The sequence below is a fragment of the Triturus cristatus genome, chromosome 8 (assembly GCF_964204655.1).
Source record: "Triturus cristatus chromosome 8, aTriCri1.1, whole genome shotgun sequence".
NCBI classification, from domain to species: domain Eukaryota; kingdom Metazoa; phylum Chordata; class Amphibia; order Caudata; family Salamandridae; genus Triturus; species Triturus cristatus.
In genome coordinates, this window is record NC_140591.1 from 208,602,149 (window position 1) to 208,624,827 (window position 22,679).

Genomic DNA, 22,679 nt, shown 5'->3' on the forward strand with positions numbered 1-22,679 from the left:
GCAACAAGGACCCCCCACCACCACCTTCCGCACGAAGCCGCCGGAAGACCAAAGCAGCAAACGTACCCCCACAAGGCTGGGGATGACACAGGAAGGCAGGCAAAAAAATGCTCGATATCCACCCGGCCAAGCCACAGGAAGAGGAGCAAGCAACCCGGAAGGACCCGGGAGGCCGGCTCACCAGCCGCAAAGGGCCGTCAGGAATCACCATGAAGGGAAGACAAAGAGCCGGCCGAAAACCAAGCCTCCCAGCAGGCCCACCAGTCCGGGAGGCAAGGAACCAAACACCCCAACCGCACAGCCAGGCAGCTGGATGGGGTGAAACAGGAGAAAAAAGCCACTCAAGCCCAGCAGGAGCAGCACCAGCATCCACATCCAGATTCTGTCGACAGACAGAAAAAGAGAACAGGGGGAATGCTGGGTAAGTCCCCCTTATGTACTCCCAGTGGAAGGGGCGGGGTTAGTGTCCCAGCATTCTTTTAGTCTTTTTTCTGTCGGGAGATGGTTATCTCCATAAGTAATGAATGGGACGAGGACATAAGGGACCTGGGGGTAATGATGGAATGGTCACCGTGTAACACTTCTGCGAAACATCAGGGAAAGCACTACACCTGTTGCAACAACTATATACCCCAGCCAAACCCTAGGGCGCAGTTTTTGCTGCCTAGTGAATGTATCCCCATCACAGTGCAAGTGTTGGAAGAATGGCAAATAAAAGAGCATCTCACTTTATTGTTTAGGTGCTAGTGTTAATCATCAATGAGACTGAGGGTAGAACCCTAGATATTTGGTGCCCTGGAGCAGACTATAAGCTATAGTAAAGGTGCAACAGAACCGTGGACCGTGAAAAAAAGATATAAAAAAGGGGAAATGACCTCTGTCGGCGGATGTGTGGCATTGTTGCAAAGAACAGACCGCATGTAATGGGAACCAGAGGAAGCTCTACTGACCACTCATTTTTTTTGTTTGCTTGAAATTGTTGATTTATTTGCCAGTTATTCATAATCACAACTAAACCCCACTTGAAACTGGCATTCTTGATGCAACAATTAAAAGCAAAGCACTGGTCTGAGATGTTTCACTATCGCACTGGATACAATCTGTTCGCTTTTCCTTAAATTATATTCCCCTTTCTTAACCCTTCTCACCTTTGTTTATTTATTTTTATTAATTTTTCCTTCAACCACAAGTGGCATACATACATTATCTTTTTAAGCACGCGAAAGGGGTTGGAGCACACATTGAATCAGTTACACAAGTAATCATGAAGGCTATAATAGGCATGTAGTTTGGTGCGTCAATGTCAGGATTTTGTTTTGCAGGTGGTCACACTTATGTAGTTGTTTTCTAAGAGCAGTTGATGACATAAAATGATCAGGGCGGACCTAGTCTTCAAGTATCATCCTGCCTGGGAGCCATCTGGAGCCTCACACCTAGACACCAAAGCAGTGAAGAGAAACTAAAGCACATAGTTTATCACTTCACAAGTTCTTAAGAGAAGCTACTGCAGCCAAGTTTTTAACTTTGTTCACCTCCCTGTGTAAGAGATGTGCTTCCGCTTTAAGCATGCACAATGTAGCTGTCTGTATTAGTAATTGAAAAAGTAATGATTTAAATGCCACCTACTCATTTTCTTTTAGGTAATCCTTTCATAGCGCTATTCATCGCAGTGTAGGGTGTCAGAGTGCTTCACACACAGAGGTACAATAAATCACACAAGTGTGTAAATAAATGTGCAGAAAACATTACAAAATACACGGAGGATTATAAGGTGTGGAAATTGCACATCATCCATACTTGTAGACATTATGGAAAAACCGGGTACGAACCGTCGGTCGGAGGGTTTTCTCCGTCCGACTCGTACCCGGTAAAAAAACATTACAAACATGGAAGTACGATTCGCACGGAAACACCATTTCCGTACGAATCGTAAAAAGCGTAGCGCTGGGGGTACGCACCGTACATACACGGGTGGGGGTACGACTCATACATACACGGGTGTACATACACGGGTGGGGGTTCGACTCGTACATACACGGGTGTACATACACTGGTGGGGGTTCGACTCGTACATACACAGGTGTACATACACGGGTGGGGGTATGACTCGTACATACACGGGTGGGGGTTCGACTCGTACATACACGGGTGGGGGTTCCACTCGTACATACACGGGTGTACATACACGGGTGGGGGTACGACTCGATCATACACGGGTGTACATACACGGGTGGGGGTACGACTCGTACATACACGGGTGGGGGTTCGACTCGTACATACACGGGTGTACATACACGGGTGGGGGTACGACTCGTACATCCGCGGGGTCTGGGGGGGGGTTCGGCGCGTATGCGGGCACATGTCTCCATGGTTGCTATTGCAGTTCGGTCCGTACGGTGTATTTTCCATACGGTTGTAAAATTGGAAGGACGGGACGGATCGTACTTGCGCGGTCGGACTTCATTTTTCCGATTCGTAGGGTAAATCGTCCGAGGATGTGTCGGACACATTTTCCGACCCGAGGACGTGTCGGGGACTTTTCCCAATGCGATTTGTATGTATTTTTTCCCATCCGAATCGTACTTGCCAGTTTGTACGGTACTTGTACGATTCGTACGGAAAAAAATCCGGATACGATTCGTACGGGGAAAATTTCTCCAGGATCGGAATCGGCATCTATATGTTAGGTTGGGAGAAACACAAAATCAGGACAGAAAATCCAAATGTAACACAGTGTTTGTGGTTGTCTGTGCTAACAAGACATTATTACTTACCAAGGGAATCCTTCTTTGCAATCTTAAAATTCTAACAGATTGAGAAAAAGCAATAAGGATCCAGACCCATAACTTACAGTTTCATGCAGCTCCTTGATGCCGGTAAACAGATCACTGTGCTATATAGGAAAGCTTGTAACGCATGAATTGGAAGTATACAATCATCTCAATGTCAGAAGCACACACATAAAGGGGAGAGGAGTTGGCCTAACGGCTAGGGCGCTCGACCTCGGACCTGGGGACCTGGGTTCTAGTCTCGGCAATGACGCTGAACGTCCTGTGATTCTGGGCAAATCATCTCCCCGTGCCTAACAAAAAATGAATGTGTGTCCTCATGTAACGTAACTGGTGCCATGTAAAGTGCTCTGATACCTGATTGGATTCGGGTCTAGTTTGTGATATATAAAACTCTGCAAAAAAAAAAAATATATATATATATATAAAACACAAATCTGTAATCTGCATGTTACACAAGGTGAATCGCAGCAGGCACATACATCCTCTATGCTACTTTATGAATCAACACTGTGACTGGACAAAAGACACAACTCTCCCAGAACTGCATCAGCCACCAGTTATCTTACCGCTATTGTAATCCCCTCATAACTGCTGGACACACAATGATCTCTGCAGCAGGTGTCTTAACACTGTCAAATATTTTAGAATGGGGCCTCTTTGAGGCCACTTACTAATCTAGAACAGATTTACTGTCACTTAGGCGCTTGTTGCCAATTTCTTAGCAGCAGTTGTTTTAAACATACATGTATTAGGTGCCTGTCAGACTTTGCTTTTAAGGTCTGCCACTCATGACCTCTCCTCCTTTCCTCTGCCATTGTGTGTGTGTTCGCGTGTGTGCGCGTGTGTGTGTTGTACATATACTTTTGGGATTGAAACAGAAATGCCCTTGTATTTTTCACGTTCCCTCAACCCGTTCACATGTTCAAAGGCATTTGCAGAAGTGAAAGCATCAATGAGAGAACATTTCTTTCCCAAAATAAAACAGCTGACATGCCAATTTAACAGCTTCCAAAATTAGATTTTCTCCTTGGTGCTACACGTTTTGTTAAGTATAGGCAAACTCTCCTGACTCAGGAGTTGCTCTTATTATGATCTAGACCAGCAATGCTGGTTAAAAATATCTTTATCTTGATTGTTGTGACATTGCATTTGTAGCGCTTTATGTAGTATTTTGTTAAACCCTTAAACAAGTACACTGAATGAATACATTTGTTACGCATGGCTCTTACTGAGAGCCATGAGATAGAATGTGACATTCTAAATGTGACAATTCACTGCTGTGATGTAGCAACAGCGGGTTACAGATCTCGCTACATCTTGAAGGAATTCAAGGCTGCTCAGGCTGAACTCTGGGAGAGCCCTTCAGAGCAGCCCTGGAATGAATGGAGCACAGCTTCTGAAGGCGAGGGAGGAAAAGCACAGAGAGTGGTGGGGGGTGGGTGACAGGAGGCGCTCTCTCTCTCTCTCTTTCTCTCTCTCTCTCTTTCTCTCTCTCTCTCTCTCTCTCTCTCTCTATATATATATATATATTCACTGAAAAAACCATAGGTTTCACACAAGTTATAGTTAGCTGTACATTTCACTCGTAAAAAACCAATGAAATTCCACGTTATAGTTAGTGCAGGCAACTATAACTCACGCGACCGCAATCCTCTGCTAATGACATATGTGTCTTTATGAAAAAAAAATATTTGTAATATATGTATAGCTAAAATTTAATGGAAGAAGACATGGGCAAATAAGTGTCTAAATACAGTATTAGCATCAGCAGAGGATTGCGGTTGCGTGAGTTATAGTTGCCTGCACTAACTATAACGTGGAATTTCATTGGTTTTTTACGAGTGAAATGTACAGCTAACTATAACTTGTGTGAAACCTATGGTTTTTTCAGTGAATTTGCAAGGTTTTTTAAATGCTAATTCCTAACTATAACGTGTGTGAAACCTATGGTTTTTTCAGTGAATTTGTAAGTTTTTTTAAATGCTAAGTTACTTTACGCCGTTCGTGCCGTACGCGCCCACTTCACGCAGTTCGTTCTGTGCGCGCACGGTGCGCTTCGCGCACCGTGCGCGCACAGTGAGCACGCGGTGCGCTTTGCGCACCGTGCGCCCACTTAACACAGTTAGTGCCGTGCACGCACGGTGGGCACGCGGTGCGCTACGCGCACCGCGTGCCCATGTTACGCTGGATGGGCCATGTACGCACGATGCCCTTCGCGCACCGTCCGCACACGGAGGACATATTATGCGCTTCGTTGTGAAAGGTTATCTATTAAATGTTCTTTAAAATTATATGCCATGCACTAAAGGTGCCCTGCAGGCACCTTTTGCACACGGGGTGGGGAAAATATGTTTTTTTTTTTTTTTAGTTATTTTTTGACGTACGCGTCCGGTAAGCATATTCGGCATTTTTAGAAAAAAATAAAAAATTAAATTTTTGGCCTTGGATGGCCATCTGGGACAACATAACCAAGGCTAGGTGGTTAGGAGCTGTCTAGCCTGCCCCTTTTCGTGATATCCAACTTTGTTTTTCCTCCCCCCCTCAGAGTGCGAGAGAGAAAATGGCGGCCGACACTTCCTGGTTTCGACCGATTCGAATGTTTACTAAGATCTAACAGCCAATCAGAATCGCGCTCGCGCACGGCACCGTACGCGTACGGTAAGCTTACGGTGCGCGCTCGGAGCGCGCTTACAGATATATATATTGATTTAAATGCTATTTTCTCAGGAACTACTGAACAGATTTACACCAGACCTACAAAAGGCACTTCCGTGACCTGAGGACTACCTCTCTGCCAAATTACAAGTAATTCTGTTCAGCCGTTCGGGCTGTAGCTGTGTCTAAAGGTCCTATGGAAAAATGCATGGGGAAAACGCGTTTTGGGACCCCCCTTTTTTCTCTGCCCCCGCTTGACGAATCCCCCCGAGACTTTCAGGGTAGGAGCGGAGCGTAGCGCCCCATTAGTTTTGAAAATTTCGCGAGGATTCGTCGACCGGCGCCAAAGTTATTCCAAATAGAATGTTGCGGATTTCCTATGGAAACAGGGTCCTAACTATAACTACCTACTGGCGACCGCCAGTAGGTAATATATATATACATATACATATATATACATATATTTGGACAGGGACAGGTCATGGCTGCCCCATTACTCTTCTGCCCATCATGCGTAACAGTTGTAAGCAGGGGCAGCGGGTTGGGAAGGTGGCATACTGTAAAGATGTGTACTTTGTTTTAGTCCTTCTTATGTATTGGCAATGTGTTTATGTGCATGTGTGATAGAATTGTATGTTAGGGCATTACTGTTAGGCATGTGACAAGCATGTTCTTTAACTTATGGCCCGTGACTGCTCACCTGAACTGTGTGTTGTGAATGCTCCTGCCTAGGCAGTTGCAGACGGAAAGCACAGGAGGACGGTGCACTCCCATGGGCTCCTGTATTTATATAATTAAACTTGGAAAGCAAAGGAACATTTACAGCTTCACCCTGCCTCATTATCCTACCTTCACACATACATAACATAATATTATACATGGTAAAAAGCGAATTACAGAGATGTTTTTCACCTTGGGATTATCAGTGATATAATAGACAACTCGAGCTTTTCTCTCATTGTAAATTTCATGTCACTCAGAACCCCTTGATGAAAAAGATCCCCTTAAGTTACTGTTACCGATCTATATAGCTATATGTTTTCAGTAACAAATTGCCTCTCTGCGTGTCTTCTTTTTTCTTGCGGTGATGCACACTCATATCCCTCACCCACTCCTTGTGCAAAGCTCTGAGAATATTTTGGCAATCACTGCGGCTTTAACTTTCAGTGAACACTCACTGCTCAGATGGGTAGGAGTACTGGGCACTACAAGACCCCGGAAGAAAAAGACAGAAAAGAGACAAAATGCATCTTATCACAAAGATCAGTTTTAAATGAGAAAGTTAGTATTTTTTTCAAATCTCCCCTGCAGGTTGCTGCCTTGTCTTGATGAGTTTAAGAGCAACTTTTTTAAAATGTGGGCATTCAAACTTATTGTGGTTGAGGGTCTTTGTAGGGGAAGGATATCAGATCCCTTATAGAAGCGGTGATTACACAATAGTGCTTCGTAGATCTGGCAGAGAGCTTTATTTGTGTCACAGAGGCCATTTAATCTTTATGTAAAGTGTAATTATGAGGCGTCCTGGTCTGGTCTGGTCTGCGTAGTCTGGAAAAAAGTGGTTCATTCCTATCTGGACCCTGAAGGTCCAATTAGGAATGGGAAATAACTGGGTATATCAGATTTAATGGTATTTTTTAGGCTCTGACCTTCACCCAAAGTACTTGGCACCGTTTGCTTCTGCACTGACACAGAAAGAAAGCACCAGTAGTTAGCTTAACCCTACTTGCATAACAGGACATAGCCTGTTTCCTGGGCCTTCCAGACCTTAAAAAGAGAAGAAATACATCGTAAAGCTGCTAGAAGCACCTCCCAATGTTTTGCGGCAGCTACTGAAAGTCCTGTGGCACCCCTGGTTGCACAGTTACATTTGAAACGTTTTTATTGATATTCTTGAAACCATTGGTCTACAGTGGAGGACCTTATGAACAAAACAAAGAGATTTTAAAAGCACACCTTGTTTTACAGGTAACCATAAGGAAGCCAAGGTTGGTGCTATCGAGTTTTTTGGTTTAAAAAATAGTTTGGCTAGCACACTCTGGACTATCTGCAGTATTTTTATTGCTTTGTCAAGGTAGGCCGCATTGCAGTAGTCCAGTCACACAGCAATGACGGCGTTTAAAATCTGAATCTTCTGTGAGGAGAAAAAAACCTGAATGATATATTTTAGGGCAGGAAGTTGAAGCTAACATGAACTTACCACAGCTTTTATCTGATTGGCGAGAGTAAGGTGTGCATTGCTGTTAGAAATTGGGTTGTTGGTTAACTTGAGTATGAGCCCCGGTCAAACACAAACCACAATCCTAGTCAGTGCAAGAGGCAGGCAAACCCTAAATTAACCTGTGCTCACCCTCTGGTAGCTTGGTACAGAGCACTCAGGCTAAACTTGGAGTCAATGTGTAAAGTATTTGTGCAGCATTTCAAACAGTGAAAACATTGTGAAAAAGATCCCACACCAGGTTTAGAAAAACAGACCAGACTTTAATGAAGGAAGCAAGACGAAAAAAAAAAAAATCAATTTGTAGAACAGGAGATATTGAATTTTAAAGTTTAGAGTGAAAATATTGTGCCAAAAAGCTTAAAGCGCTATGGAGGGATATCTGGTCGCACCGGCCTGGGACAAAGTCTCAAGTTCAGGCCAACCGTGAAGGAGTGCGGGCCGGATACAGGGACCCAATTGACCCATTGAACAAAGTATCTTAAATCGTGGTTGCAAAGTGTTGTGTGGATCCGTGCCGAAGACGCGATGCGTTGGTTGTGAGATATGGCGAGGCTGCTGTGTGAGGTCATGATGCTTCGATGTTAAGGATCCTGTCAACGGGGTTTGCGATGTGAAGTCCAGTGCTGAGAATGCGAGGCACAGCAGAAGCAATGTGTCGATTCCGATAAGTGGTGAAGCTGCAATGCCGAGTTTCAGTGTTGTAGTCGATACTGCCATCGACAAGGGTTGCGAGGAGCTTGCATCAGGAAAAGCACTGTGCAGTGGTGGTTATGATGGAGATACATCGGTCCCAAATGCGGGAGGCTGCAGCTTTACAAGTCTTTTGCAACTGGTCCAATGCACACAACAGTGGCGATGCAACCGTTCTGCCCGCGGGTCCCCCACTCATCTAAGGACATGTGTTGGTTCTGCTCAGGGATGCATCGCTCAAGAGAGAAGATGCTTCGGTTCTGCAGGCAAGCACCTTAGCCCCACTTCCAAGGGTCCAGGACTGGGGTGGCACTACTTGACAGAGTAGTCTCACAGATGGCAGAGTCCAAGAGCAGGAGTTGAAAGCCTGTTATGTCCCTGAGGCTTCAGATGAGGAGGCCAGCCAACTAGCCCATGGAATTACTCTGGGTTCTGGGGTCAAGTGATGCAGGTCCAGTCCTCCTCACCCAGGCAGGAGGGCATAAGGCCAACAGGTCAGCACAGTAAAGCAAAGCAGGAGTCCAGCAAAGCAGCAGTCCATCAGAGCGGCTGTCCTTCAGCAGCACAGCAGTCCTTCTTTCTGGGAGAGTATCCACAGGCCTAGAATTGTACTGTCTTGGTGGTGTCTGAGGTCCAGTGCTAATACCCAGTGGTGCCTTTGAAGTGGGAGAGACTTCACAGATATGCCTTTAAAGTGCACAGATGTTCTGCTTATGAGCCCTGGCTTCAAACTCATTACAGGGTGCATCTCTTTGTGTACACAGGACACAGCCTATTCAGGTGCCTAGCTCCTCTGTCCCATCCTGCCAGGATAGCCCACCCAGTCACACCTAAGCTCCCATTGTGTGTGGCTGTTCTTGGGGAAATACACAAAGCCCAACTGCCAACTACACCCAGTCATGTGATCAGAGACAGGCTGCAGGCACCAAATGGCTAAACCAAGAAAATGTTAACGCTTCAATATACTTGAAATAAACACGTTTATCAATTACACAGTGAATTTTTATTGTGATCCACTGCCCACTGATTTGATAAAAATTATGCTCAAACTATATTTAATAAATCATACATAAATATGCGTAATTGTAGGGTGTGTGGCCAGCGGCATGGCTGACTAGCCGTATTTGCCGAGGCTCCCATCGCCCGCCATTAATTCTGCACTTTATCCTGTATTCCTGCCATATTCAAGATGCTCCCTAGCAAACCAAGGGTTCCTTAACCCCCAGCCCGACGGGAGTGGCTGCCTCCGCGGTGGTTGTGGCGTCCTTTTCAGCAGAAACCAAGCTTGTCGAGGGGACAGGTCCCGGCCGCCAATATGGCCGCCCAGACCCAATAGCGGAGCAGATCGGAGCGGAGGTTCTCCTGTGGAAGCGGAGGGAGATCTGCCCATACGTCCAGTTGAGCCCACCGCGGTGCCCGCCCAGCAAGGATTCTCTGACTCCGGTCCCCAGCAGGGAGTGAACATAGGCACGGGGGTGCCCCCCCCGGCCCTGGTGACGTCAAGGTGCCTGCTGCTGCTGAGGTACCGGGAGACCGCCGGTGGTGTGGCGGGAGAGGGGCTCCCCAGGTTACCCCCCTTGCTCTGCTGGGACCTGGGAGCCTGCCCCTTGAACCTGGGGAGAAAGAAGCCCCAGCTGGTCCTACCTGGACGGGCGCTGCCACTTCGATCCGGCCTGCTGGGAGGACTGTCAGGGGCTCAAGTTCCGGGCCGTGGGCATGCCGGTCAGAGGAGCAGGGCCGCTGGGCGAGTTTAGAAACAGACACCGGTGTGGATACCTTCCGTCCAGACAAGCGGTGGGGGGCGCCCACCGGATGTACTGACTGTGGGGATTTCGCCTGACCCTTCCCCCCGAGTGTGATACTGGGGGGCTCCCCGCTGTGACCCGCGGGAGTGCCGTGCTTTCAGACGGCCCATTGGAGAGTAGCGGCCTCCTTTCACTCTCGGTGGCACGATCGGGCCACGTCAGCAGCTGCTGCAGGTACGTCGCCACGCCGGGTGCCTGGGAGTTGGAGACGGAGTGGTGCCTGGCTCAAGGGATGAGCCACGAGGGCCCTGCAGCGACCCATCTCCCATGTTAAATAGACCTGCCTCCGTTGGGTCCAGCTGGGAGACTGACAGTGGGGAGAGCCCCACCCGTAGACACAGTGGGGAGATTCATATCCTGGGGATAAAATTCCAACAGCGCTACGCAACAGCACCCTGGATCTGCGCAATTGGGGAACACAAGCTGGCTGCCTGTGGAGCCCAGGGTGGCCACTATCCTTCACCTTAATTAGGACAATATCCTGGGTCTCGCCACGCCAGTCGCCATTTTGAGTAGGAGCGCTGACGGGACACGGCCAGGCCATGGGGACACGGGGTTGGGGGCCCCGCCGGTCACAGTGAAAGGGGGCCTGCGGTGAGCACCCTTCCAAGACTAGGACATTGATAAACGCAAGGTCATCTTTCAAGACACAACCCAGTTCTTCCAAACACCTGAGGACGCTTGGGCGTGGATCGAGGAGCGCCCGAGGCCTAGGCCAGGACTTACCAGTACGACGACGTGGCCCGGGGACTCACAGCCGAGATGGGAGCCCAGGCCGCAAAAACCAAAGCTGAAGCGGCAGCTTACTGCGAGGACTCCAAAGCGCCTGGGGACTGTGAGGACTGGGACTCCGTATCAGCATAGAGACAGACACTCGGAAGAGGAGGCGGAAGAGTCCCAAGACCCGAATAGAAGTCCGACCCAAGGGGACAGCACACATGCTGATCAAACCGATCAGGAATCTCTGGTAGACACTGATGGAGACCACCCCCTGTTTCAGGCTATTCATAGGGCTGAGGGAACAGGGGTGATAACCCCGGAAATGGTAACTGAAACTCAAATGCACGCAAGTAAAAGTGGCGAAGACATGTGAACCAAGGGCGTAGAGGGAGCACAAACCGGCAATGCACCAACAGTACGAAGGCTCCCCCCCTCGGACCTCCTTGCCTCCAGGAGAGGCTGAGTGTGCCACCTTACTGAACTAGGACCATATCCTTTGTTTTCTTGTTTATTATTTAGAGACTGGGGGGGTAAAGGGTGGGCTCGACAGACTGCTCAGTGGATACTTATGTCTGCTTTCATGTTGATGGTTGAAAGGTTAGACATGGGACACGCGAGGATGTGGGGTGGGGGTTTGGGTGGGAAGGGAGGGGAGTTTGGGGTTTTTGGATTTACAGAGTTTTTCAAGGTTATCTACAGCAGGATGTCCCCTTTTGCTGAATCAGTTGCACCTGGACAGGGACGGCCCGGGTGGGGTACACTCCTTGTGCGAAACATACAAACCACAAACGTGATGTATGATACACCATATACCGTGCTGACATGGAATGTTAACAGCCTGGGTAGTAAGGTTAAGAGGGGCCTAGTGAATAGATACATTAAAGGACTCAAGCCAGATGTGGTCCTCTTACAAGAGATCCATCTCAGAGGTACTCGATACGCATTCCTAGGAAGAGGGGCATACATTACACTTGCACTGTGACTTAGGATGCTCTTGAAGTGCCATACAAAAGTGAATTCTACCCCGGAGCCCGAGGTGTGGCCGTCCTCATTAGAAAAACCCGACCCTTCCACGTAGCTAAGACATGGGTAGAACCGGAGGGCACATATGCAGCGGTCTGGGGCACGTGGGGACAGAGGGACATCACACTGATAAGTGTATATGCCTCACCACGTCTGCAACCCCAGGCGTTACAGGCCGTGGCTAACATAATACTTGACTCGGACTCCTCAACTCATATCATAGGGGGCGACTTTAATGACGTGATGAATCCACTTGTCGATAGGTCCCATCCTGGGGTGGGCACTCGGGCACCTACCCCACTGGCGGACTTTGCGAACTCCCTAGGCCTGACTGATCTCTGGCGCCGCCACCATCCATTTGACCGTAGTTACTCGTTTTTCTCGGGGGCTCATAAGTCCTTTTCCCGGCTCGACTACCTTTTTGCCCCAACGGGGGAAATCCAAGTCATCATAGATACAGACTACCTAGCAAGAGGCATCTCCGACCACTCCCCATTACAGTTGCAGGTTGGGGGTAGGGAACATAGGCCCAAATCGGACTGGCGTTTGAACGCCTGGGAGCTACACAATAAAACAGCAGCAGAGACCGTTGACGTGGAGACCAAACTATTTTTCCAAGATAATGCAGGGTCCGTGTCCTCGGCGGCCACCCTCTGGAAGGCCTACAAGGCAGTCTCCAGGGGGAGAACGCAAGATGTACTTGCCCGTAAGCATAGAGAGGAAACGTTGCAAATACGAGACTTGGAGAGAAAATTAGAATATGACATATCCCCGGATAACGAGGCAGAGAAGCTTAGACAACTGGAGGTCACACGGAGAGAATTCGGGCCCTAGCGGAGGGAGAAGCACGCACACAAATTCTAACCACCCACCACAGATTATACGAGACCGGGGACAGAGCGGGGAGGTTACTAGCATGGTTGAGCTGGAAAGACCGGGAAACAAACTGGGTGGATCAAATTGAAGAGGGGGGGACATGACACACGACGGCACACACGATCGCAGCAGCTATAATGCCAACCTGTACTCAGCCCGCTTGACGACGGACGTGAGCAGCATAGAAGAGTATCTCTCCAAGATAGACATGCCCACCTTACAAATTATAGATGCGGAGACCCTAGACGAGGACATTACTCTGGAAGAAGTTAATACGGCCATTGCCAAGCAGAAATTGGGGAAAACCCCGGGGCCAAACGGAATAGCAGGGGAATTCTTCAAACAAAACAGTGGTGTCTTCGCCCCTTGCCTCCTAAACATGTTTCTAGTGGCAAAAGATGAAGGTACGCTCCCCCCAGACCTTTGTCAAGCCACAGTTGTGGTCATACCAAAAACGGGTAAATCCCCGGATTGCTGCGGTTCTTACCGTCCAATTTCGCTTCTCAACGTTGAAACTAAGATATTGGCCTCTATACTGGCCACACGCCTTTTGACGGTTATAGCATCCCTGGTGCACAAGGAGCAGTCCATGCCCAAACGCGCTACGCGCTTCAACCTCCGTAGATTGGAAAACTGGCTAGACGCAACTAAAGGAAGTGAGGTGACTCATTTGCTATTATCACTCGACGCTGAAAAGGCATTTGATACTGTACACTGGCCCTGCATGAGACGGGTCCTCTTAAAATTGGGCTTCGGATACAACTTCCGGACGTGGGTCGATGTCCTATATACAAATCCCAGGGCTAGAGTACGAGTAAACAGGGTTAAATCAGCTGAGTTTCCCGTTCAGCGGGGAACCAGACAGGGCTGCCCGCTGTGCCCCCTGCTTTTTTCGCTTGTCCTAGAACCCCTAGCATGTCTGATCAGAGCCCACCCAGACCTAATAGGGTTCCGGGACCCCGAGGGTCTGCTGCCAGATGAACGTATCTCACTCTATGCAGGTGACATTTTGTTGTATATAACTAGACGACACTCCCAATTATTTTGAACATAACCGAAGAATATGGTAGGCAGGCGGGATATAAGATTAACTGGGGAAAATCAGTCCTCTATCCAATAGGGGGCCACATGGACATGCAGCTTATACCGGCGCGTCTCCCAGTGGCCGAGGGAGGCTTCAAATATTTAGGACTCTATAATTCCAGAGATGTACCATGCTGCCTAGCCCAAAACATTCAACGAGTCCTAGCAGACTTCCGGTGTGATGTAGCTCAATGGTGATGCCTCCCCCTGACACTGCTCGGTAGGGCGGCCATGTTTAAGATGATCACCCTACCCGCTCTATATTCTCCAAAATACACACTATAAACTACCGGTAGCAATCTTCAATACAATAACCTCCGAATTGCGCACCTTGTTGTGGAACGGACGCCACCCGCGAGTGGTGCTACGCACGTTGCAACTTAGCCAATACAACGGGGAGATTGCTCTACCAGATGTCAGGGCCTACTATAGGGTGGCACACCTAGTGGTTATTAACGAATGGGGACACGTGCCACAAGATCACCCCACATGCACACTAGAGAGGCTCCAATTTTATTAACACTCACATCTCCACTACATTTATGGGGGCCAAGGGACGAAAAGCCTATTACCAGCAACTCAGAGAGTGATCGAGTCATGGAGGGAGGCCGAACAAGCGATGCAATGGGAAAAAAGGCTAACAAAATCCACACCCCTATGGGAGGGTAGACGGCTACCTGAGTTCACAAAATTGCAGGGGTATAAAGGATGGGATGCCATAGGCATCACTAACTTGGGAGACGTAACACGACAGGGTACACTGATGACGTTTGCAGAATTACAAACAGAATACAGTTTGGCGAATACGCAGCACTATAATTACGTACAATTCCAACATGCTTGGCGGGCGCAGAAACCTGATATTGTGGATCTCTCGAAATATGCCCCGTTAGAGGGTCGGCTACTACAAGAAGAGATACAGGAAAAAGTGGTCTCCTGGACCTACAAAACTCTACTAAAGTATATGCCTGACAGACTAATGACACTCCGTGGCAAGTGGGAAGACCTTGTAGGTACACTAGAAGATATGGACTGGGAGATGGCCCTGATGCACCCCAGCGAAGTGGCGATTAAGTTCAGATTGCGACTGGTCCAGTTAAAAATCCTACACAGGGTATATTATGACCGGGCGAAACTACATGCAATGGGCAGGGTGGAGACGCCGGAGTGTTTATGATGTAGTACAGCCAGTGGCTCCTTAACTCATACGCTATGGGACTGTCAACAAATAAATAGTTATTGGACACGGATAGTGCAAGAACTAAACAATATATTGCACGTGCAAATCCCGATGGAGCCCAAATACGTTCTGTTAGGTATCCACACAGACATTGACATTTCTAGATACCAACTTTTACTTAGTAACCTTGGTCTCATAGTGGCTAAACCTGATATAGCTAAGCACTGGGGGAGACCAGAGCTTCCCTCACTAAAGGAGTGGCGGAGTGGTTTGGATATGTATATGGGAGCCGAAAAGACTGTATATAAAGCAAGGGGATGCCCGCGAAAGTTCAGGAAAATCTGGCAGCCATGGCTAAGCTATTTTAATTTAGAGATGGAGGAGGACGAGGGGGATGCAATGGACAACATCCGAAGTGGGGCAGGGGTGAAGGGTTCGCTCTCCTAGGTCCTCACTTAGCTGAGGGACCTGTGAGATATCTAGTACAGGAAGGGGGGGGGGGAGAACTACTGGGGTCGTGCTGGGGAATCTTGATTCTGTTAATTTTGTAAACCTTGTCACATACAACGGATGGTTGCTGCCCGAGATGTACCTGTTGAGTTGTTTGCATGTTTTATTAAAAAACAATAAAAATATTTATTAAAAAAAAATATGCGTAATTGCACAATTTTCCTTAAAAAAATATAACATTCTTAGTTGTTGTTGATTGACGGGGTCAACATTCCTTTAGATTCAATGATATTGATGCCCAATGCATTTCGGGATATAGACCCCTTCTTCAGGGGATTCTGTTAAACATGAAATGATAAAAAATAATTTTAATGTACAGGGAGGAGTATACTACATGTTAAGTAATTGTGACTGAGGGTGCTCTTGAAGTGCCATACAAAAGTGAAAAGATGCGGGTTTGTGCATAGAAAGACCAGTCCACCTCCGACTGAAAAAAATAGTCAAATATCCCCACGACATTATAGTGGTACTGCTGGAACATAAAATGAAAAAGTCCAGAACAGTTCTCCTATTGGTGAAATACACCTGACATGCAGACCAGAAAAAACGCTGTATAACAGTTAGAAGGGAACTGTGGTAGTAAAAATAACCCCTTATTCGAGGTGGACAGTGTAATGTCAGCTGTAGTCAGCAATCTGCACAGGTGCAAGAACATAACCTGCAAAGTAGTGTAATGATAGATATTGAGTACAAAGTAAAACCAGCAAAAGGAAAAACTGACTGTTCATACTTTGCGCAATGGCTCTACTATGGAAGCTGATGTTCGCCAAATTGACTAAACCCATGTAAACAAGTGCTCACTATATCTGCAGAATATGAACTACAGAATGGTATAATCTCGTGTGTACTCATTGTACGACACACTGCTCTTAATTGGAGTGTTAAGTAGAAGATTCTTACCTGGAGGAAACTGATGAGTGTCTATACAGAAAGAGTCGCACGATTGTGATAATTACGTAGATCTCCCATAAACCGGAGTTAAATGGAGCGGCTAAAATTAGAAACTGGACTAGTTAACAGAGTGGTGCCAACGTGAAGAAACGCGGCAGCTATCATGGAGATGTATCAAAAAGTGCTAATGCTTAACTAAACCGCCATACCACAAATTGCAAAGTGGATGGTGAAACAGTACCATGTACGGAATGGCGAATGTGAAAATCTGGAAAACATGTAGTCCAATATAAACGTAACCAAGTTTGAAGTAAACGGAAAATGATAATTCGATGATATCCCCAAAAAGTTGTGTGTGTCTAGATATGAGATAGGAAATAACAGACCCTTATGCCAGAAAGTGAGCTACCGTGTTTAATGTTTAAATAAAGTGCATGTGAAGGGAAAAAAGGGGCTAACGAAATCCAAACAAGAACATACAAAAAATTTTTGAAGGCTGATGTACAAACATGATATTATGTTCTTACAATTGGTCGTAGAAGCTATACTAATACACCATATTTACATGAATGCCTTTGATTTAAATACATTAATACACATTACAACCTAGGTACTTGAATGGAGTCACTTATAAACTAATACTTGTGATTGATGAAATCTGCGATGCCAGTATAATGAATCGTACTGTTGTAAGCTTGCCTGTATATTTTGTGTACGTTGTTGTGAAAAATGAGTGATTATAAGAAACAAATCATGTCTATTTTGTCATTTAAGCCAAAAGGGGTCATAGTGTTGAGTTTTTTAATCCACCAGATTTCCCTTTGAGATAACAGTTTTGAATTATCTCTGTCTGGCCTGATCTGTAATGTTTCTAGAATGAGAAACTGAATTTGAGCACTGTTGTGTTTGTGTTCTAACCAGTGTACAACTGGGTTGGAGATCGTGTTTTAGTTCTGTACCATACTTTTATGTTCAGTTATTCCTATTTTGATTTTGCGGTCTGTTTTGCCTATATACATTAGGCCGTAGGGACATTAAATGCAATAGATGACAAATCTGGAATTGCAATCCGCCGAATTCCTCAATTGTACTGATTTTCCCATCTGAGTATGTGTAATGGAATTTACGATGATGACATTATTCCAATATATGCAATTATAGCATTTTTTTCATGTCAGTTCCCTAAACGCTCCATTCAGGTTTTGGATTTGTTAACAGCTCTTTGATATTCTGACTTCTTTTGTACGCAAATAAAGGTTTTTCTCCAAATAGAATTTTGAAATCTGGCTTGTATCGGAGAAGTTCCCATTGTGTGTTGATGATCTTTTCTATGATGTTTGATTTGGTTGAAAATTTAGAAACAAATACCATTTGGTCCCATGTAGCTTTAACTCTGGGTAATAATAAGTTGCATCTTGCTATGGAAGATGTTCTTTCCTCTGCTTTGTTTATTACGGTGTCCGGGTATCCTCTTTGTTTAAAATTGTGTTTTTGTTCTACTAGGGGCTGTCTGTATGATTCTTGTGTTTAAGATATTCTTTTTATTCGTAACATTTGTGAAAAAGGAAAATTTTGGATGAGGTTGGGTGGATGAAAGCTGCAAAATAATAGTAAGTAATTTCAATTTGTTTTTTTCTTGTGAACAGAAGTTTCTAACCCGGTGGCGTTTTTTTTTTTTTAGAAACCTTTATTACACAATAAAATACATACAAGGGCCTACAACCACCAAGGCCGGCCGCTACAGAGCCCGAGGGCCCGCAATGCAACGCCACACATTCAAATGAACCAGAAGCGAAGCTCCCGGCAGTTCGTGAGCACATGCAACCGGCCGTGGCCATAGGCCAAGAGCAATCGGAAAAAACAGTTTCATTTTCTATTAAATGCAAAACACTCTCAAGGCAATGAGAGTCCGAAATAGCAGTGTGCGCTTCCCAGGGCGGGGGACAACGTATAGTATCCAAAGCAGTTCTTGACAGGAAGTGGCAGCGGGGGGCAACGGGAAGACAAAACATAGAACACACTTCACACAATCCCGCAGAATGCGTGGCTAGGGGGACAAAGCAATATCGACCTCTAACGGCAGAGGCGGGGTGCAGATATGTCCACGATAGGAGTTCCATGGACCCCATACCTTCGTCCACTTCCCAGGCTTGCCTCTCGCCACATACACCGTCTTTTCCCTAAACATACACCAGTTCATATTCTCCTTCCATACCGCGATCGTGGGCGGCCTCGGGGAACCCCACAGCTGTGCTATGTTACGCTTAGCCACCATGTACCCCAGAGTCACCCACTGCGTCTGTGCCACATTATAGTCATTCGGTTCCCAGACATTTAACAAACACCTCCTAGCCTCTGGCGACAGAGCGACATGCGTGACCTCCTCCATTACGGCGTGGATACCGTTCCAAAATCGCACAACCTCCGAACATTCCCATAGGATATGAAGAAAGGTGCCCGACAGGCCACATCCACGCTTACACATTTCATCCCTCGAGTAACCCATACGTAGCAAACCGGGCCCCGTGACATACACTCTATGGAGGATCTTCAGCTGTACAAATCGTAAGCGGGCCGGGATCGCCACCTCTTTCGGGGAGGCCACCGCCGATACCCAGTCCTCATCGTCCAGTTCCAAGCCGTCGCCCGTCCATGCCTCCCGGAGACGGATCAGCAAGTCCGCGCGATCATTAATACGTTTTTTGTAGATCAGAGAGATAGTGCTGTCAAGCACATAGCCATTCAAGACTCTATCCTCCAGCGGGGAATATTCGGGGATAGCAGCAGCGTCCGGGAAGACGGAACACAGCGCATGGTAGACTTGTGCATACCGGTAGTACTCTCTCTCATTTAATTTGTATTCGGTTTTAGGCATTTCAAACGTTTTGAAAGACCCCTTTGCCCAAAGATCACCCACCTTACATATACCAATCATATCCCATTTCTCAAAGCTTTTCGTTTTCCACAAACAACCCAGCCGCCCGGAGGCATACAACGGCGTCGCCCGAGTCAAGCGAACCCTCCACCCCATCGCAGCACTCGCCGCATGCCACACACGTACCGCGACCCGCGTGGGTCCCGCCAACCGCGCATCCAGGGTCACCGAATACAGCGCCCTGTTATAATCCCCGCCTGGAAGCAGTAATTTATCCATCTCGAAGGCCGGGTTTAAGGCAGGACCATATATCCCGTGGTTAACCGCCGCCAATTGAGACGCCCAATAGTATCTTTTAATATCGGGGAGGGCGACCCCCCCATCGTACCAAGGGAGCGTCAACTTGGCGAGAGCGATCCGCGGCCGCTCGTCCCAAAACAGTTGGCGCTGAAGACCCTCCACCTCACGAAAATAACGGGCTGGCACGACATCTAGAGTGTTTTGCAAAGCGTACAAGAAGCGAGGTAGCGACATGATTTTAAACAATGCCGCCCGTCCGAGCGGCGAGAGCGGAAGTCGTCGCCACCTCGCGACGTCGGCCTTCAATCGCTGGAGGGGAGGGAGAAGGTTTCGTTCATAGCGGACCGCGGGATCCAGAGAGATAAAGATTCCCAAATATTTGAACCCCAGTGTAGCAATCTGGATAGGACAATCCCGCGGTAGGAAGGGGGCCTCGCCCGAGAGGACGTAAACACATGACTTGGCCCAGTTAATAACCAGGCCAGAGTTGCGACCAAAGGAATTCAATACATCCACCAATACAATTAGCGACTGTCGGGGAGAGGTAAGGTACAGAAGGATGTCATCCGCGTAAAGGGAGACACGGTCCTCAAACTCCGGCGTCCATCTAATACCACGCAGCGACGGCTCCCAACGCAACCAAGCGGCGAGAGGCTCCAAAGAAAGTGCAAAAAGAAGGGGTGATAACGGACAACCCTGCCGTGTACCTCTCCCCAGTGCGAAGGGAGCCAACACCCTACCATTCACCACAACCTGAGCCAATGGGTCAGCATAAAATAATTTTACCCAACCAATGAACTCAGGGCCGAACCCGAATTTCGCCAACACGGCCCAAATATACGGCCACTCCAAAGTGTCGAACGCCATAGTGGCATCTAAAGATGCCAAGATGGCCGGTTCACGTATAAACTCCGCTCTAGCAAGCATGCCGTGCAACCGCCTCAAATTCAGGGCAGTATTCCGATGGGGTATAAAACCGGACTGATCCTGATGAATCAGGTCACCCACGACCCGAACCAGCCGATTAGCCAATACCTTAGCCAGGATTTTGGGTTCTGTGTTCAACAGCGAAATGGGCCTATAGGAGGCGCAGCGATCTCGCGGCTTCCCCTCTTTGTGTATCACAACTATGGTGGCGAGACGTTGGTCAGGGGGAAGGAAACCCGCCGCACATGCTGCGAAAAACATGTCCCGAAGATACGGCGCTATCTTATCGGGACGCAACTTATACAGTTCAATGGGAAGACCATTAGGACCCACAGCCTTACCAGACGTGATCGAGCGAATGGCCAGAGCGATCTCATCTGACGACAACTTCGTCTCCATCAATATTGCATCAGCCTCCGATAGGGTTGGCAATGCAATGTCTCTAAGCAACAGATGAGAATCCTCCTCCGAACGCACAGAAACCGGAGAGTATACCCCGCGGAAGTGATCCGCGAAGCAGTCAACGATCTCCACAGGGTCAGTCACACGCACCCCGTCCATTCTCTCCACCACGGGCACCACCCTGCTCGCTCTCTCCTTCTTATCCAACCAGGCAATCAACTTTCCGGCCTTATCCCCCACATCATACAGTCATCCTTGCTGCTCTCTACTCATCCCTTTAGCGGCTTCCGTGACTAGCGCTCTATAATCCGATTGTTTGAGGCTGAGAACGTGCAATTTCTCATCAGTAACTCCCCGCTCCAAGTCCTCCTCCATTTCAGCTATTTCAGTTTCCAGGCGAACCACCTCTGCTCTCTCGCACCTCTTAGCATGGGAGATAAGGGACAAGGCCTGCCCCCTGACCACCACTTTATAAGCCTCCCATAGGGAGACGGCCGACGACACCGACCCCACATTATCATTAAAGTAGTGATCAGTGGATTTGACCAGTTCCGCGCGGATCTTAGGGTTACGTAGATACCAGGGGTTAATGGGTGCTACTCTCCCCTCTGCCCCAGGGACAACCTTCAGTTGCAACCATATGGGGGAATGGTCAGAGATACCTCGGGCTAAATGACGCACCTCCCCAATCATCCCAGCTTGGATCGCCGGCATAAGCATGTAATCAAGTCTCGAGAGACTCCCATGGGCCCCCGAGTGAAAGGTGTATTGCGCCTGTCCCGGGTGCATCAATCTCCAGCAATCTACAAGTCCCAAAGTGTCCAAAAAGCCACCCAACCAGGCCTGAGCCCTAGGGAGATCCCTGGGGGGGCAACGGTCCTCCAACCCGGAGACAACAGCATTAAAGTCGCCCCCCAACACCAGAACCCCCCCAGGGAGTCCCAGGACCAGCCGCCCCAAATCAGCGAATGTAGCCGTCTGTAACCCCGGAGGCACATAAACAGCAACGAGCGAAACAGTCCTACCCTCCCATCTCCCCACCAGTGCCACATAGCGCCCCCTATCATCGTGAAACACCTCGTCCACCTCCAATGGGAGAGAGGCCCTAACCAAAATGCCCACTCCCCTAGAGCCAGAAGTGAAACCATAGTGAGCGGCGAGGCGATAGCCCCTCCTATTTAGGGCATGGAAGGAGTTCCCAATCAAATGTGTCTCCTGCAGGAAAACAATGTCGGGCGAAATCCGTTTCAAAAACTGCAGCACCACCCCGCGCTTGATCCTGTCCCCCAATCCATTCACATTCCACGAAAGGATTCTCAATCCCCTACCCCCCACCCCACTCCCGTGCATGATACCCACATCCCGGAAAGCACAACCCGGACAAGTCAGCAGAGAACTTCACATTGCCTTGCGAAACAAACAAACAGTCCCCAACAACCCCCTCCCCCACAATCCCAAAATCACAACTCCCCCCTCCCTGCACCCCTGCTTGAGCCCGAACAGCCCCCCCAACTCGCAGTGTGCCTGTCGCCCTAACATATACCTCAAAAAGAACCCCAGAAGGAGGAAAGGGCCCCAATAAGCTCCCCACAACCTCCAGGCATTTGAAGGGCATATTGTGTCAAACTAGTGTCCAGTTGAGCCAAGGTACCAAACGTCACCAGTCTAGTCCATCACCAGGGACCAAGTTCTAGCCCTGCTCCACCAAATCCTCTCCGCTCTCCGCCATCCG